We start from the raw sequence: 16,875 nt of genomic DNA on the forward strand, positions 1-16,875 counted from the left end.
GGCCCAGAGCCTTCCTTTTGTTCCACTCTCACAATGTGTTTGCCAATGTCCTGTCTACTCAGGGCTGTGCTCTCTCATACCAGCCAATAGGATTTTCAGAGAGGTATTTTTTATATCTCCATGATGACATTCATTCCATCCAACTTTGTGGTTAGGGGGAAAGAGTGCTAGACTTGCAGCCATGCAGTCTTGACTCTGCTAAGACTTTGAGCTGTGTGACTTTGAGCATCTCACTGCCTCTCTGCCTATTTTCTTTAGTGAGATGGGGATATGCAATATATCATTGCATCAATCTATCATTCATTTGAAGGCCCACAATTTCTAGCATACAAAAGATATCTAATTCATCAAATGATTAAGTAGATTGATGGGGATTCTCTTATAAAATATATTTTAATTTATTTTACTTACAGGGCGAGGAATTTTTCTAATTCATTTCTGCATGCTTATGTCTAGTAGCTGTCCAGTAAATATTTTCTAGAAAATAAATGAATAATAGAAAAGTCATATCTTTCTTCTCTCTATTCGTTCTCTTCATTCTCTCTTCCTTGTACATGCATTGGTCATCTAAACTCTATGCTCCTGGTCTACGCAACTTATTTCATACACTAAGAAAGTACGTAATATTCACTGCATAATAAAGAGGCAGTACCATGTAGTTGTTATGATTATGGGCCCTGAACTAAGACTACGTGGGTTTAAATTCCAGAACCATTGCTAATTAACCATGTGACCTTGGACTGGTTAATAAACATCTTTGAGATTCAGTCTCTTCACCTATAAAGTAAGAATAATAGGAACTATCTCATAGAGCTTTGGTGAGAAGTATATAAAGCACTTAGAACAGTGTCTGTGTATAACATAATGTTATAAGTTAAATTGTATCTCCCCCCACAATTGTATGAACCTAACCCCTTGTATCTATGAATATGACTTTATTTGGAAATAAGGTCTTAGCAGATATATTCAAATTAAAAGGAAGTCACTAGGGTAGGCCCTAATCTAATATGACTGATGCCCTTATAAGTAAGGGAACTTTGGGCATATATACATATATACGGAAGACGATGTGAAGACACAGGAGAACACCACGTGAGCAGATTGGGAGGGAGAGATTGGAGTGATGCACCTGCAACGAACCAAGGAGTATCATGGATTGTTGTCAAACACCAGAAGCCAAGGAACAAGGAAAGAGCCTTTCTCAGAGTCTCCAGAAAGAGGGCATGGTCCTGCTGACCCTTTAATTCAGATTTCCAGCTTCCAGAATCATGAGACAATAAATTTCTGTTGTGTTAAGCCACACAATTGTGGTACTTTGCTATAGCAACCTTAGGAAACTAACACAATTACCTATCGTTATTATCGTGTGATTTAAATGCTCACTGAATACAAGAATAAATCCATGCACTTCTTATGGAAGGATACCCTCTTTCGGTTTCCAGTATTTTGGGGGAACCAATAATATAAAGAGAATTCAGAGAGTGAACCGGTTTGCAGAATCTCGGAAGATTTTATTGGAACCTTTCTTCTCATGACATCATGGAAACAAGGCCATGGATATCTCCAGCCTGATTCACTAGGTGAATTTTAACTGAGGCTTACGCAAGTCACAAAAAATTCTGCTCTTTCTCTGACACTTTAGAGTCCTCCTACAGTTTCACCCCCAACACCCATCACTGTAATAAGCTGTATCCCATGACAAGCAACAAGCACATCATACAGAGAGATAAGAAGAGCCAGCCAGGCAGTGCAGCCTCTGTCCCATTTCTGAAGTGCTTGTCATCAGAGGTCACATTCTACCTGGTTTACTCTCTGCATTTGGTTCTCTTTCCCAGGAGCTCTGAAAGAGTTCCACTTGGAATCATACTTCAGTCAAAATCTTTTCATCAAGTATGTGACCTAGAAACCTCCTTCTCATCTTAGGGTATTTTTCCATCATACTTCCTCCTTGTGGTCATACCAGCAGGAAGGTGTGTGTCTTCTTGGACTGATGCACACCCATCGTGCACACACTCGGCTGCTTGCCTTTGCATCTCCTCCTCCCTAACTGAACAGTAGTTGTGTTCAGGGACCCGCCCCTCCTCTACAAGACATGGGCAATGGGAAACCCAGCCCTCTGAGTTCAGAAATTGATCCTAATTGGTCTAAGTGTGGTCTCAGTTCCCTGGCCAGGGGTTGGTTCAGAAGTGGGCACTACCCAATTCAGGCATATAAAACAGGAGAGGAATTCTGCAGGTGGGCTAGTGAACAAAAAAAAAAATTCACTTCCAATCAAAGATGGGGAATGGCAGGGCGAGCATAAGAAGAGCATATGAATGAGCAAAGAGGGGGAGTAGTCTCATTTCTCTAGACACCACTGGATCTGGATATGACACCTCCAGCCTAAAGATGAAGACAAGCCTGGAGATGGCAGGGAGATTGAGAAGAAGCCTGGATCCTTGATGAAAATGCTGACCAGTAAATCAACCAATTTTAGAGTCTGATGTGTTTGGTGATATTTTCTACTATATGAGCTAATAAATCTTCTGTATTATTTAAGTCAGTTTGAATCAGGGTCTGTTACTAGCAAAATAAAAGCACATCAATACATAAAATATAATTTTAAAATAAAGCTACAATATAAAAAAATAAAGCTTGTTATCGCACCTTTTCCCTTACCAAGAACATCTTCCTATGTGTCAGTAGATAATTTTATACATTTAATTTTATAGGCACATAAAAATATCTTGAAAGTGTATCATAATTTACTTAACTTTTCACATATTTTGAGTAACTTGATTTTTCCATTTTTCACTATTATAACTAACACTGAGGTCAACAACTATAAACAATTCTATATGGTTCCCGAAGATAGATTAGAGAAATACAATTACTTATTTGAAAAAAATCATTTTTGAAGGTTCTTGATATTGCCAAATTGTTTTCTAGAAAAACTAAATCAATTTATACCCCTATTAGCAGGTTATGAGAGAACCTATCTCACCACAACAGAAGTCATGGGCAATTTAAGATAAAACAATAGTATCCTCATCTTCATTGAAATGTCTCGATTACTAGTGATGCTATGTTTCTTTTTGTTTCACTGGCTACATATATTTTTCTTCAACGAATTGCCCATTCATGGTTCTACTAATTTTTAAATTCAGGTTTTCTTTATATTTCCTGGCAGAGTTGTAGGATTCTAGGACTGAGACTTGACTAATATATGCAATAAACTTTAAATTTATAATTTATTTTAATCATCAAAATAATTTAGTTTGGTAGGTTTGATTAAACTCATCTTACAGAAGAGAAGATGAGGCTCAGAGGTTAAGTAACCTTGTAGTAGCCATCTAAGTGTGTTTCAGGTTCCAGTACAGGAGCAAACACAAATACCAATTTGACATTTCACATTTGGAGTGACTTAGATATCCTCTAACCTCTGCTCTTTTTCCTGCACGTGAACCTTTATATCTGAAGTATCATCTGGTTCTCTATGCAAAAGAGATACTGACAATTCATTTTAGAAAAATATAAGGATGTAATTTTTCCTCTAGATAGGTTTCCTATTTATTTGATGACGTATATAACCTCAACTCCCTAAGGGTGCCCTATTTACCACCATCAGAATGCCCCCTGATGTGGCAACTGTAGCAGTAAATCCAGATGTTCCTAGTGTATGAAATCCAGCCAATAACTGACTGTACCACCTGCTCCTTGCTTGTTAGCAATTGCGGGGATAATTGCATCCCAAGCTTGAATTGTCAGACAATACAAACAGTAGTGGGACACTTTGAGCTCCCATTTTGGTAGAAATTATACAGATAATCCAAAGGAAGAAATCAGTGGGGTTTCTAAAGGTTGGGAACTGTAGAACAGAAGTTTTGAAACTTCATGTAAGAACCACCAGGGAAATTTTTTTTAAACCTCAGTCTCAGACTGAACCCAGTACCAACCAAATTAGACTCTCCAGGGGTGGGATCCAGGCATCAGTATTTTCAAAAACTCCCCAGGTGATTCCAACGTGCAACCAAGTTTGAGCACTAGCGCTATAGAAACACATCTCTAATTTCCTACCTTGAAAAGAAACCCCTTATACTTGAGCTCCTGGAAGGCTCCAGGAGAGAGGCAGAAGAAAGGAAGTGCTCTGGGAGAGCCTTGTAAGTTGTTAAGACCATGCTGGGGCTATATTCTCACGGCATGCCTCAGTTTGAGGACGTCTTTTCACTGAAGATATCTATGCACTGCCGAGTTCATTGCAGAATTATTCACAATAGCCAAGATATGAAAACAAACTGTCTACACAGAAATGAAGAAAGAAATTGTGGTGCATATATATATGTATGTGTGTGTGCGTGTGTGTGTGTCGGTACATATAACAAAATATTATTTGGCCCTTATAGAAGAAGGAAATTCTGCCGTTTGCAACAACATGGTATAGGGTAAATGCCCCTGATAGCAATAACTTAAGCATACCCTTAGCATACCCTGTATGGCAGATGCAGCTGAATGTGTGTTTTGAGCTAGGGAATCCAGAGGGGCCAACCGGGAGATTCATTCCTTGTCCTGAGCAACATGTAAGTCCCCATCCCACCCTGTAGAACATGGGGTGTACAGGGGATTGAGGCCCTAAGTTTTGAGTTAAGTGAAAGTGGCCAAGTAGAGGTTGTTAAGAGAAGGCTGTTGAGTGAAAACACTCTGTAAACTGCATGTTGTTGGCAAGTGGTTGCACGTTTCCCGCACAGCCCGCCACCACTGGGTCCTGCGGCTATCTTCTCCTGCCCACCACCAACGGCCTATGGAAAGTCAGCTGTGTTGTCCAGCCCACACGACCGGACTGTAGGAAAGTTGATATGTGGTCCTGTCTGCTGCCACTGGACTGTACGTAAGGCAGATACGTTGTCCAGCCTGCCACCACTGGACCATAGATAAGGGGATTATGTTATCCAACCTGCTGCCCCTGAACCATAGGAAGGCAGATACGTTGCCCAGCCCACTGCCACTGGACTGTAGGAAGGCTAATGTGTTGTCCAGTCTGTTGCCACTGGACTGTATGTAAGGCAGATATGTCGTCCAGCCTGCCATCACTGGACGATAGGTAAGGTGATTTTTATTGTCAAGCCCACTGCCACTGGACTGTAGGAAGGCAAATACGTTGTCCAGCCTGCCACCGCTGGACTCTCTCCTGCAGGAGGAGTAAGCTCCTGATGAAAACCCATGTCTAGTTTGCTATAATAGCTCTGGGTCTCTTCTTTGACCGCTTGAACCTGGCTCCTTCCCTGTGGAGCCTCACAGGAGTTTTGCACAACGCATGGATGAAACTGCAGATTATGCAAAGTGAAATAAGCCAGACACAGAAAGACAAATACTGCATGATCTCACTTTTATGTGGAATCTTTAAAAAAAAAAAAAAAAAAAGTCCAACTCATAAAGTATTGAGTAGAATGGTGGTTACCAGGGTAGGGGATAATGAAAAGGGGAGAAGGAGAGATATTGGTCAAAGTGTAGAAATCTTCAGTTATGAGAGAAATAAGTTCTACAGATTTAATGTACAGCATGGAATCTATAGATAATACTTTTTTTTATACTTGAAATTGGCTAAAAGAGTAGATCTTAAGTGTTGTTACTGGCACAGAAACAAATAGTAACTACAAGAGTTGATGGATATGCTAATTTGCTTGATTGGGGTAATCATTTCACAATGTACACATATATCAAAACATCACTATGTGCTCCATAAATATGTGCAATTTTTATTTATCAATCTTACCTCAATAAAGCTGGAGGGAACTAAAAGAAAAATAAAGGCATATGCAGTTTTTTTTAACATGAAATATTTATAAATCGAGGTTTTTTTTAATACTTTACGTTCTAGGGTATATGTGCATAACGTGCAGGTTTGTTACATATGTATACATGTGCCATGTTGGTGTTCTGCACCCATTGACTCGTCATTTACATTAGGTGTATCTCTTAATGCTATCCCTCCCCTCTCCCCCAACCCCACAACAGGCCCCGGTGTGTGATGTTCCCCACCCTGTGTCCAAGTGATCTCATTGTTCAATTCCCACCCATGAGTGAGAACATGTGGTGTTTGGTTTTCTGTTCTTGCAATACAGACACATGAAAAAATGCTCATCATCACTAGCCATCAGAGAAATGCAAATCAAAACCACAATGAGATACCATCTCACACCAGTTAGAATGAAAATCATTAAAAAGTCAGGAAACAACAGGTGCTGGAGAGGATGTGGAGAAATAGGAACACTTTTATACTGTTGGTGGGACTGTAAACTAGTTCAACCATATGCAGTTTTTTAAACAAAGTAAGATACATCCTCTTTCTTAGGTGACAAATGTTGAGATTTTCCCATCAAGCCTTTGGGCAAACTCGTGCATTGAAAAAGTCAGCACATCATCTCAAGAGAAGGTTATGGGTCAAATGTCGAAGTAGGTTCTTGGCTTCTGACCAAGTCATAGTTAGGAGATGAGGCTTATTTTCTTTTTTTAGAAATCTGTCTTGGGAGCATGAAATGGAAACAAAGCCTGAAGGTGAAGAGGGCCCAGGGTCCCTCCTCCATGAGCTTGAGGATGCTATGAGCACTCCCCAAACTCAGTGCTTGTGTCTAGGCCTTCTGAGGGATACAGTCTCCCCGGGGTTGAGTAAAACCATGGGAGAGTGTGCCTCCCTCCACCAAACCAACCAAAGAGAAAAGAGCAAACACAGAAGTAACTACCACCTGCCTCCAAACATGGTGAACTCCCATTCATTCTTGCCCCTCTTGGCTCCCATCTTCCTCCACAGTGGGCTTTCTCCTGCTACTAGGTACATGGAAGCCATTTATGCACAAATGTGCCCGACATTACTGTTGTCCCAGAAAAATCTTTCTCCCATGTGATCACAAATCAAACTATTACTTTATCTTCCAGTAAACTCTTTATCTATGGCCATGTGATTCCTACTCTCTTTTTCTTGTCACTGAATGCAGCTAGGCTCCAAAAGCTCTCTGGGGCAGAGCAGGTACCACAGTTCCCAATTTACACGTGGAAGAGTCCAGAGGCATGCATGCAGTCCCAAAGCTACTCAGTGGATGAGCTGAGACATATTGAGATACAGCTGTGGCCAGAAAACTAGACAGTAGCTCAAAGACATGCAGAAAGCAGATAGATGTTCAGAGATTCAAAGAAAGAGAAAGGCATGGAGATTCTGAGGGATGCAGAGACCGACACTGGAGAGAAAGATTAAGCATAAAGACTAGAAGGGCCTTTATTCAGAGTAAAGAACCTGGAGGCAGGTCTGAGCATCAAAACCCACTGATAGCAAGCTGTTGGGTCATCTCCACCTCTCAGTTTCCCCCTGTGCAACTGCTGGGACTAGATCAAGGATGACAGATAAGTTTCATTTTGTGCGCCAACTCCAATCAGTCAGTAGTCACTTAAGCACTGTGTTGACAGGATCTGAGGCTACACCTGGGCTTATAGAGAAAGACTATAGTGATGGATTAGCAATGTCTGCCATTGATGTAGGCGAGGAGAATTACAACACACACGCCAGGTGCTCTCTGTCTCTGGAGTAGATTGCCTCTAAATTCAAATTTCAGCGCTAACATTCAATGATTCCATGCCACCATGACAAACATGCAAGATCTTTTCACTAGACCAAGTTTTTCTCTAAAATTGTGGCTATTACCTGTCATCGCTGGGTATGAGGAAAAAATATATGATACAAGGAATCTTTAAAGAGGGAACATTTGTGGTTTTTCTTCTTTTCTCCCGGAGCTTCTAGAAATATGAACATTTTAGAGAGCTGGAGGCTGTTTTTTGCATCCCTTGGAGAGATGGAAGAAGGAAGACAGCTGGAAAGATTTAGGACAGTTGTAAATTATTTAGGACCCTTTGCTTTACTTGTATTTTCCAAAAGAACACAGGCACCAAGCTTTCAGCTGCATGCACCCTGCTCACTCAATAAGAAATATGGAAGCTTAGGCTGTGAAAATGAAATAACCACAGCGTGCGCTCGGAAACATCTGAAAGCTGGAGTTTCATGATTTGTGTTTTACAGTACAGGTAATGTGTCCTCCAGGAGCTGAAATCTGTGAAGGAAGAGGGGTGGTTGGCGAGGAGTTCAGACTCATGGTGTTCAGAGGATGGTGGTCTTTGGAAACAGAATTCTCTAGCCTGGAGTTTGGTACAAGGTTGCCTCTAGGGCTCTCACTCTCCTACAGTTTATAGCAGAGGCAACTCCATAATGAGATGCTCTGGGCTGAAATATTTTGATTCTAAATATTTCAGAAATCTGCTCATTTCCTTCTGCCTCTTTCTGTTCTGGATGAGGTCCTCATCATTTTTCACCTAGATTCCTCATAAGGTCTCTTATCTCCTTTCTTTCTCTCTTCTCTGACTTTCTGTCCTATCAGCATCACTGCAGTCAGAGTGATCTTTTCAAAATGTAAACCTGAGTGTTGCTCCTGCTTAAAACTTCTCAAGGACTCCTTCTACCTCCAGATAAAATCCAAGGTGCTGAAAACATCCTGAGAGATCTGACCCCTACCCATGACTTTAGACCCCCACTTAATATGCTGCTAACACCAGCCCAGTTGAGCTTCCTACACACTGTGCTCTTTCCTGTCTTCATTCCTTTCCTCCTGTTGCTTCTCCTGAAATGGCTGATCCATGGCTCTCTGCCTAGCTAACTCTTTAGCTCTCCATTTTGCTGCCTTTTGCACACTTCTGCAGTTCCATATATACCTTATTTTGCCATAATCATGGATTTATCTCTCTACTCTTCCAGATAGGAGCTCCTTGGGGATGGCCACGTTCTAGTCATCTCTAATTTCTGCCGTATGATTATGTGCCAGGAATCCTCCAAATCTTTGTTGAATAAAATGACTGGATAAATGAACGAATACAAAGAAAGTGCCTACGTCATACTAGGTTCTTATTCTTTAGCAAATTTACCCAGAGGAAGTTCTAGTGTATCTTTAAAGGATTAAAACAAAGTCAACTTGAAATTGAAAATGGGTTATACTGATAGCCTACCTATTCCTTCTCTAATCTTCCCATTTTGGGTTATTAGAAGATTTAAGATGTTAGCACTCATTAATAATTCTGATTTTAGTGGGAGAGAGACGAAAAAATCTGGAAGCAGTATAGTTTGATTCACCAATAGATGATAATTTTTAAATGCCTGCCTATCACATTTATTTATTATTATTTAAATTGCCTGCATATCTAAATTTATTTTAAGTTATGGGATCTCAGTCTCTGTCCAGATTTTTTCATTTTGTTACTCCTTGAATGTTGCTTAATTACTCTGTGTGTGGGGGGCAGATAAGAGAGAGATTCCCTTGTGTCCCTTTTTGCAAAGGAAATATTGATAATGCATTTTGTAAAAGAAATTATATGATTATACAAAGACAATAAATGGATTTATCCAGTTTCAAATGCTACTGGAAAAAAAAAAAATTGTTTCTGCATGATTCTTGACAGTTTCCTGTTCCAGAAGAAATTCCCACTTAGTCTAATGAGGCTTTCTCTTCTTTACCGGGTCTCTATCACTCAGTTTCCAGCTGGGTGATACATTAGACAGGGTTTTCTAATTACCTGTTTTGCACCCTCCTTATCTGCAAGTGGCCGAGGAATGCTTGCCCAAGCTGGGTTGCTGATCTCCACTGACCAGTGACTTAAACCTCCAATCTGTTTGTTCTTTCTCTTACCATTAGGGAATAAAGCACCCACACCATCCATTGCAAAGAATATCACCAAATATAGGCTGCTTAAAGAATCAACATTTTGGAAGTGAAGAGGTAGGGTTTTGTTTTTGAACTTTCTCTTCTCAAAGCCTTTTTGGCACAAGATTTCTCAATCAGGTCATCCCAGGCCACCAGCAGCTCTTCATGCTCCACCATATAGAACCACTAGCTGACAGCTACTAACTGCTACTCTCTTGAACACATCAGCAGCTCATAGAAATTTTCAACAACTAGAATAAGTGCATAATTTATCATCCAAATTAGGGCACTTTTGGAAGTTGAAGTTGGCACTATTACAATTACAGCAGGAAACCAAGTATAAAGGAGGACTGTCCCAATCGATAACCCTATCAATAACTGACCTAAGCAATTTTATATTCCTCTTGTTAACCCCTGTTCATGTTGCTCAAGTCCAGTTGGTAGGCTTTGTGGTCACATCCCATGAAACATGACCCAGTTCTTGCTATGACTCTCACTATTTGCTTCTACAGCACCCCAGATCCTCTAATCACGGAGGTCTCCTTCATCACACATTCAGTGTTTTGTGCTCTCCCCTAGACTAAATGTTAGATGATGGCAGAAAGTGGGTCTTTCTTATGTCCCTAGAACTTAGCACAGTTCTAGAATACAGTAGGCCTTTAATAAATACTTGTTTTGCTCTTGAACAGAAAGTACCTACCCTGTAACATGGCTTACCCTTGGCTCAATGAAGACCTCTAGATCGTGGTGATAAAGAGGATGACAATGTACCCATTCATTCATTAATTTATTTTTCCAATCATTTAAATAAAGATTTATTGAGCACCTATTATACACCAGTCACTATATCTTCATGTGTGTGTAAACTGAAGGGTATTTGGTGTCTGTAACCTTGTTTTACATTCTCTTCTAAAGTGAATCAGCTGATATCCTGTGTATCTTCTGCCTTTCCATGTCTACCCTTTGCTGTTTTTGCTGCCCAAAACACTATGCCTATTTTCTAGTTATAAAGGTTATGTATATATTTTAACTGGGTCAGCGGATTTTGATCCTGATACACCACAATGGGATAATATGATAGACTAAACCTAGACAGTCACAATTAATACCTAAACAGACTTAATTTAATTTCCCTTCTCCAATAAACCCAATTTACCTCAGTGGAGGTATGACACGTTTGATTAGACACAGCGATGCTGAGAGCAGCCAGCCTTACAGAGAAAGGGTTGTGTGTGCAGAGCGATAAGAGATCAAAGCTGAGTAGATTCCTCGGCTGCGTGCTTCATTGTAATTCTGCAGAACCTCCAGTTCCGTTGTCCCTTGGTTGCTCTTTAATTGGAGAGATAATTACGCTGGGAGGGGGTGGGGAAGAGGAGCCAGGGTCAATCCTTTCTTAGCACTGGAATTACAGAGAGAGAAGAGACTAGTTCAAGGAAATAATCTTCCTAATTCTTGAATGCTAAACTCCAAGTCAGAGTGGTCAGAATTCAGTTCCCATGGAGTCCTGCTGTGGAGAAAAGGACGGTGCTTCAAAGAGCCATTTTTCTCAAGAGCGTTTAGACACCGAGCATTGCTAATGCAATTTCAATTTGTAATTGTACTATGCAAATTATTTTTTTAATTGAACAAGTGTTGATTAGGTACCTATTTAATACATGGGGCACAGAGGGTTTGACCACAGTTTGGACCTGCTCTGGATGTTGAGAGAAGAAAAATTAAAAAGACACACCAGTTGTTTGACTCGTTCTCAAAAATTTAGGAGGATGGGAGGGTCGCAGCTGGATTTCATCTCTCCAGTCATCATTGGTGAATTTCTTCCAAAAACCTTTCGATATTTGAGAACTCATTCTCTGTGAGGGTATTTTAATCCACCTACCTCTCATTCCTTTAGTATTTATCCCATGACATGATCAAGACAGCTGACTCTGCATTTTAATTTCTTGTTCTGCCCTGAGCTATGCAAACTTAGGCAAACTACTGAACCTCTCTGAGCCTCAGTTACCTGCTCCGGAGGAATGAGGATAATGACCCGCCAAAAGCAGATCAAACGACACAAGTAACAAAAAGTACTACTTCCTATGTACTTAATAGAACACAGAGTCTTTCTCTTCCAGGCGTTGCTACAATGGTAACTGCCAGGCCCTCACGTACTGCCCATGGAAATATTTCAGACAATTTCCAAATTAAGCAAGGAAGCGTCACCATCAGGGGTCTGAAAATGATAGCAGGAAAAAGAAAGAAAGAAAGAAAGAAAGAAAGAAAACACCTCTTAATTGTGACTTTGTTAAACAGAACTGAATTTTAATTACGCAACATGACGGGAGACACCATGCATTTCCGAGCAATTATGGAGTACCACAGGGGGTGCTGTAAAATCCCAGCCTGAAGACTGCGTGGCTTTAGAAGTTTACCAATTCCCACTGAAACACAGAGCCTGGGATGTCTTGTTGCCAACAGGGAGTGTTATTTGTCAACGAAAATAAGAGAGAACCCTGGCGGCAAGACCAAGAGGGTCATCAGAGGGAAAAGTTGGATTCTTTTCTCTGAACAGAATGATCCAGAGCTTTTTCCATCTGGTGCTGAGAAAAAGCTCCTGATCCTGATGGATGGGTTTTAATATCTTGTCTGCAGTCAGCTTCACCCATGTCAGCACCAAGACCAGCAGCAAAAACAGAGCAGGACGCATGCAAGCAGGGACGGAACAGCTGGAAAGCTAAGGCTGTCAGTGGCATAGTCAGTTTGCTAGCCTATTCCAAAAGCGACTCCTCCCGCACTCTGTTTCTTGCTACACCTACTTCTAACTGCCTGTTTGCTTGAAAATTCCAAAGCCTGTCCTGGCACAGTGGCTCATGCCTATAATCCCAGCACTTTGGGAGGCTGAGGTGGGCAGATCACCGGAGGTCAGGTGTTCAAGACCAGCCTGGCCAACATGGTGAAACCCTGTCTCTACTAAAAATACAGAAAATTAGCTGGGTGTGGTGGCAGGTGCCTGTAATCCCAGCTACTTGTGAGGTTGAGGCAGGAGAATCACTTGAACCTGGCAGGCAGAGGTTGCAGTGAGCTGAGATCGCGCCGTTGCACTCCAGCCTGGGCAACAAAAGCAAAAGTCCATTTCAAAAATAAATAAATAAATAAAAGAAAGGAAAATTCCAAAGACCAATCTTTTTTTTTTTTTTTTTTTTTTTTTTTGAGACGGAGTCTCGCTCTGTCGCAATCTTAAAATGATCCAGGCACGAAGCAGAGATGGCAGTTAATCCATAACCCAACCCCTGCCAAGGTGATATCAACCAAGCCTCTGAATGGTCCATTACTCAAGGGAGACATCAGGCTGAGCATGATGGCTCACGCCTGTAATCCCAGCATTTTGGGAGGCTGAGGTGGATGAATCACTTTAGGTCAGGAGTTTGATACCAGCCTGGCCAACATGGAGAAACCCTGTCTCTACTAAAAATGCAAAAATAAGCCAGGCATGATGGCACGCGCCTGTAATCCCAGCTACTCAGGAGGCTGAGGCAGGAGAATCACTTGAACCTGGGAAGCAGAGGTTGCAGTGAGCTGAGATTACACCACTGCACTCCAGCCAGGGTGACAGAGCAAGACTCCATTTAAAAAAAAAAAAAAAAAAAAAGCCCTCAGAAAATGACAAGCAGACAAGCAAACCTACGCCCCATGCCACTCCTGCTGAGAGTTTTCATGCCACCTTTCTCCTTAACACCTCTATAGCCAGCCTGAGAATTTGAGACTTGAGTCTGGCCATCTCCCAGCCTGCTAACACTTGAATAGTCCAAACTGCTTTCCTTTCACCAAACCCCGTTTCCTGTGTGTCTGGCTGTTCGAGTAGAGAGCACCCAATCTGAGTTCAGTTACAAGGCTGTCTGGGAGCCTAGGAGAGTGAATCAGTAGAGTATATGGATGGAGCAGATGAATGGGCAAACCCAGAACGAGTCCAGAATCTGGCAATGGAGGCAAAGTTAGGGACCAGGCATAAGTTTGCGAGTGGGAATGCAGGTGGTATTTCACTGTCCATTCATCTCCTCAGAGTGATGCCTGCCTATGTGCCACACACTGTGCCAAGTTCTTTATATAAATACAATGAAGTGAGGTTCATTATACCCATTTAACAGAAATAGAAACTGAGGCTCAGAGAGAGGAAGTATATCAATTTGTGAATTTCTCCAAAGTTATACAGCTAGTAACTGAGGAGTAAGGATTTCCACCCAAGCGTTTGATTCAAAACCCTCAACCATGATAATTGTTATTATGAAATATAATCCATGCCTTCAGCGAAATTCAAAATTCAGAGGAGACTGTTTCAAAAGGAAGGCAAGCTGAGGTCAGAGTGTACACAAAGAGTGAGGATGAAGTTGCCACTTTGACCAGGATCCAAAAAGTATGGCTAAATTTTTAAAGGTTGGTTAAATAGCCTATGTAAGGCTAAAGATGGCATTCTGGACCATTCAGATGGTGCAGAATGCTTGAGTGTTGTCTGAATAGGAGGAGTTAGGATCAGGCAAGGAGATCAACCAGCCAGGAGAAGTTTCACATTGTGTCTACTCTTTGCCTCACCCTGGGAGTGCTGTATTCTCCCTGATGAGAAGGAGCCTATCCTCGGGGTTTTTTGTTTTGTTTTGTTTTGTTTTGAGATGGAGTCTCGCTCCATCACCCAGGCTGGAGTGCAGTGGCACGATCTCGGCTCACTGCAAACTCCGCCTTCTGGGTTCACACCGTTCTCCTGCCTTAACCTCCCTAGTAGCTGCGACTACAGGCGCCCACCACCACGCCTGGCTCATTTTTTGTATTTTCAGTAGAGATGGGGTTTCACTGTGTTAGCCAGGATGGTCTCGATCTCTTGACCTTGTGATCCACCCACCTTGGCCTCCCAAAGTGCTGGGATTACAGGCATGAGCCACCATGCCCGGTCCCAATGTTCTTTAAAGGTTTAATCTGCATGCCCTTTGGAGAAGACAGGTGTTCTCCAGTTGCATGAGGCATTCCCTCTCCCTATCATCCTGTATCTCATCACTTTAAGTATTCATTTTCCATCTTGGTTCCTGGAAACATCTAAGTTAGTAAGTCCAGTTTAAGGTACCCCCACCTCCATGAAGATGCCCATGATCACCCACCCAGAACCTGGCTGGCCTCTGCGCACCCCCAGAACCGTGCTGGCCTCTGCGTGCCCCCAGCACTTAGTACCTCATTCTGTCATAGGGTTCATCCCACGGCCCTCAAGCTTGTATGTTTGTCTCCCATATTAGACTGTGAAGGTGCAGGACAAGCTCCTAACCTAGTATATGTCTCCAGAACTCAGCATAATTTGTGGAACACAGAAGTGGCTCACTAAACGTCTGGTCCATGGATGAGTATCTGGGCCTTGGAGAATTTCCCTGCTCAAGTGCAAAATTGTGAGACCCAGAGACGGGAGATGGCAACTCATTGGCTATTCTCATAGAAATCTATGTAGCCAGTGCTATTTTCAGCCCAAGACTAAGAATTTGGACCTCACACAATTGCCCTCTTGCTGTAAATATGCCACTGATTACAGCAGAGAGCCCATCATTTAGCACAGGCGCTCATGGCTGGAGCCATTGACAATGGCAGACAAGCTGGTGGGAGCCAACCTGGAACTTTCTCTATTCCCAGCTTCTTCTCGCAGACTGTGTATGAGTCCACTAGAGGGGCCAGAATAAAACACCACAGACTGGGTGGCTAAAGCAACAAAAATTTAGTTTCTAACAAATCTGGAAGTCAGACATTTGAGCCCCAGGTATTAGCAAGTTTGATTTCTTTGGAGGCCCCTCTGAAAGGTTTTTGTATTTTCCCTTCCCAAGGCTACCTTCTTTGAGACATCAGTTATGTTGTACTAGGGCTCAATTTAAAGGCCTCACTTTAACATAATTATCTCTTCAAAGAACTTATCTTCAAGCATAGTCACATTCCGAGGTACTGGAAATTAGGACCTGAACATATGAATTTTAAGGGTACAAAACTGAGCCCCTAACAGAATGGGTATTGTTGCTGGCATTCAGCTTGCTTAAGCCCAGGAGGAAGATCCAGTTATATCACTTGTGTGCACACACATGCCATTCCACGGCCATCAGAAGATCATCTAAATTAGATTAATATAGAAGCTGTATATAGATTAAGTCATCTATATTAGATTAATATAGAAACTATATATAGATTAAATCACCTAAATTAGATTAGTATAGAAAGTGTGGGCCAGGCATGATGGCCCACACCTGTAATCCCAGCACTTTGGGAGGCCGAGTCGGGCAGATCACTTGAGGTCAGGAGTTCTAGACCAGCCTGGAAAATATGGTGAAATCCCATCTCCACGAAAAATACAAAAATTAGTTGGGCGTGGCAGCACATGCCTGTAATCCCAGCTATGCGGGAGGCTGAGGCAAGAGAATTGCTTGAGCCCAGGAGGCAGAGGTTATAGTGACCCGAGACTGCGCCACTGCACTTCAGCCTGAGTGACAGAGTGAGACTCTGTGTCAAAAAAAAAAAAAAGGAAGGAGAGAGAGAGAAAGAAAGAGAGAAAGAGAGAGAAAGAGAAAGAAAGAAAGAAAGAAAGAAAGAAAGAAAGAAAGAAAGAAAGAAAGAAAGAAAGAAAGAAAGAAAGAAAGAAAGAAAGAAAGAAAGAAAGAAAGGAGGGAGGGAGGGAGGGAGGGAGGGAGGGAGGGAGGGAGGGAGGAAGGAAGGAAGGAAGGAAGGAAGGAAGGAAGGAAAGAAAGAAAGAAAGAAAGAAAGAAAGAAAGAAAGAAAGAAAGAAAGAAAGAAAGAAAGAAAGAAAGAAAGAGAAAAGAAAAGAAAAAAGGAAAGAAAGAGGAAGTTACACACGGTAGTAAGTGATACAGGTAGGAAGATGTAGTGAAAAGTAATCTTGGGCCAGGAGCAGTGGCTCACACCTATAATCCCAGCACTTTGGGAGGCCGAGGTGGATCGTCTGAGGTCAGGAGTTCAAGACCAGCCTGACCAACATGGAGAAACTCCATCTCTACTAAAAATACAAAAATTAGCTGGGCATGGTGGTGCATTCCTATAATCCTAGCTACTCAGGAGGCTGAAGCAGGAGGATCGCTTGAACCCGGGAGGTGGAGGTTGCGGTGAACCGAGATCGTGCCATTGCACTCTAGCCTGGGCAACAGAGTAAGACTCCATC

At 42.0% G+C, this 16,875-nt stretch overlaps 1 long non-coding RNA gene across 2 annotated transcripts in view; it reads right to left on the minus strand.

Moving 5' to 3' along the window:
• LOC144332232 (uncharacterized) overlaps window positions 1–16,875 on the minus strand; it is a 198,277-nt gene that overhangs the window by 47,153 nt on the left and 134,249 nt on the right. For both annotated transcript variants that reach the window (XR_013400133.1, XR_013400132.1), the window contains exons 4-5: window positions 10,867–11,062; window positions 412–477 (exon numbers count right to left, since the gene is read on the minus strand). This is a non-coding gene — a long non-coding RNA (uncharacterized LOC144332232). The remainder of the gene's footprint in view (window positions 1–411; window positions 478–10,866; window positions 11,063–16,875) is intronic.

Source organism: Macaca mulatta, chromosome 10 (genome assembly GCF_049350105.2).
Source record: "Macaca mulatta isolate MMU2019108-1 chromosome 10, T2T-MMU8v2.0, whole genome shotgun sequence".
Lineage (NCBI taxonomy): Eukaryota > Metazoa > Chordata > Mammalia > Primates > Cercopithecidae > Macaca > Macaca mulatta.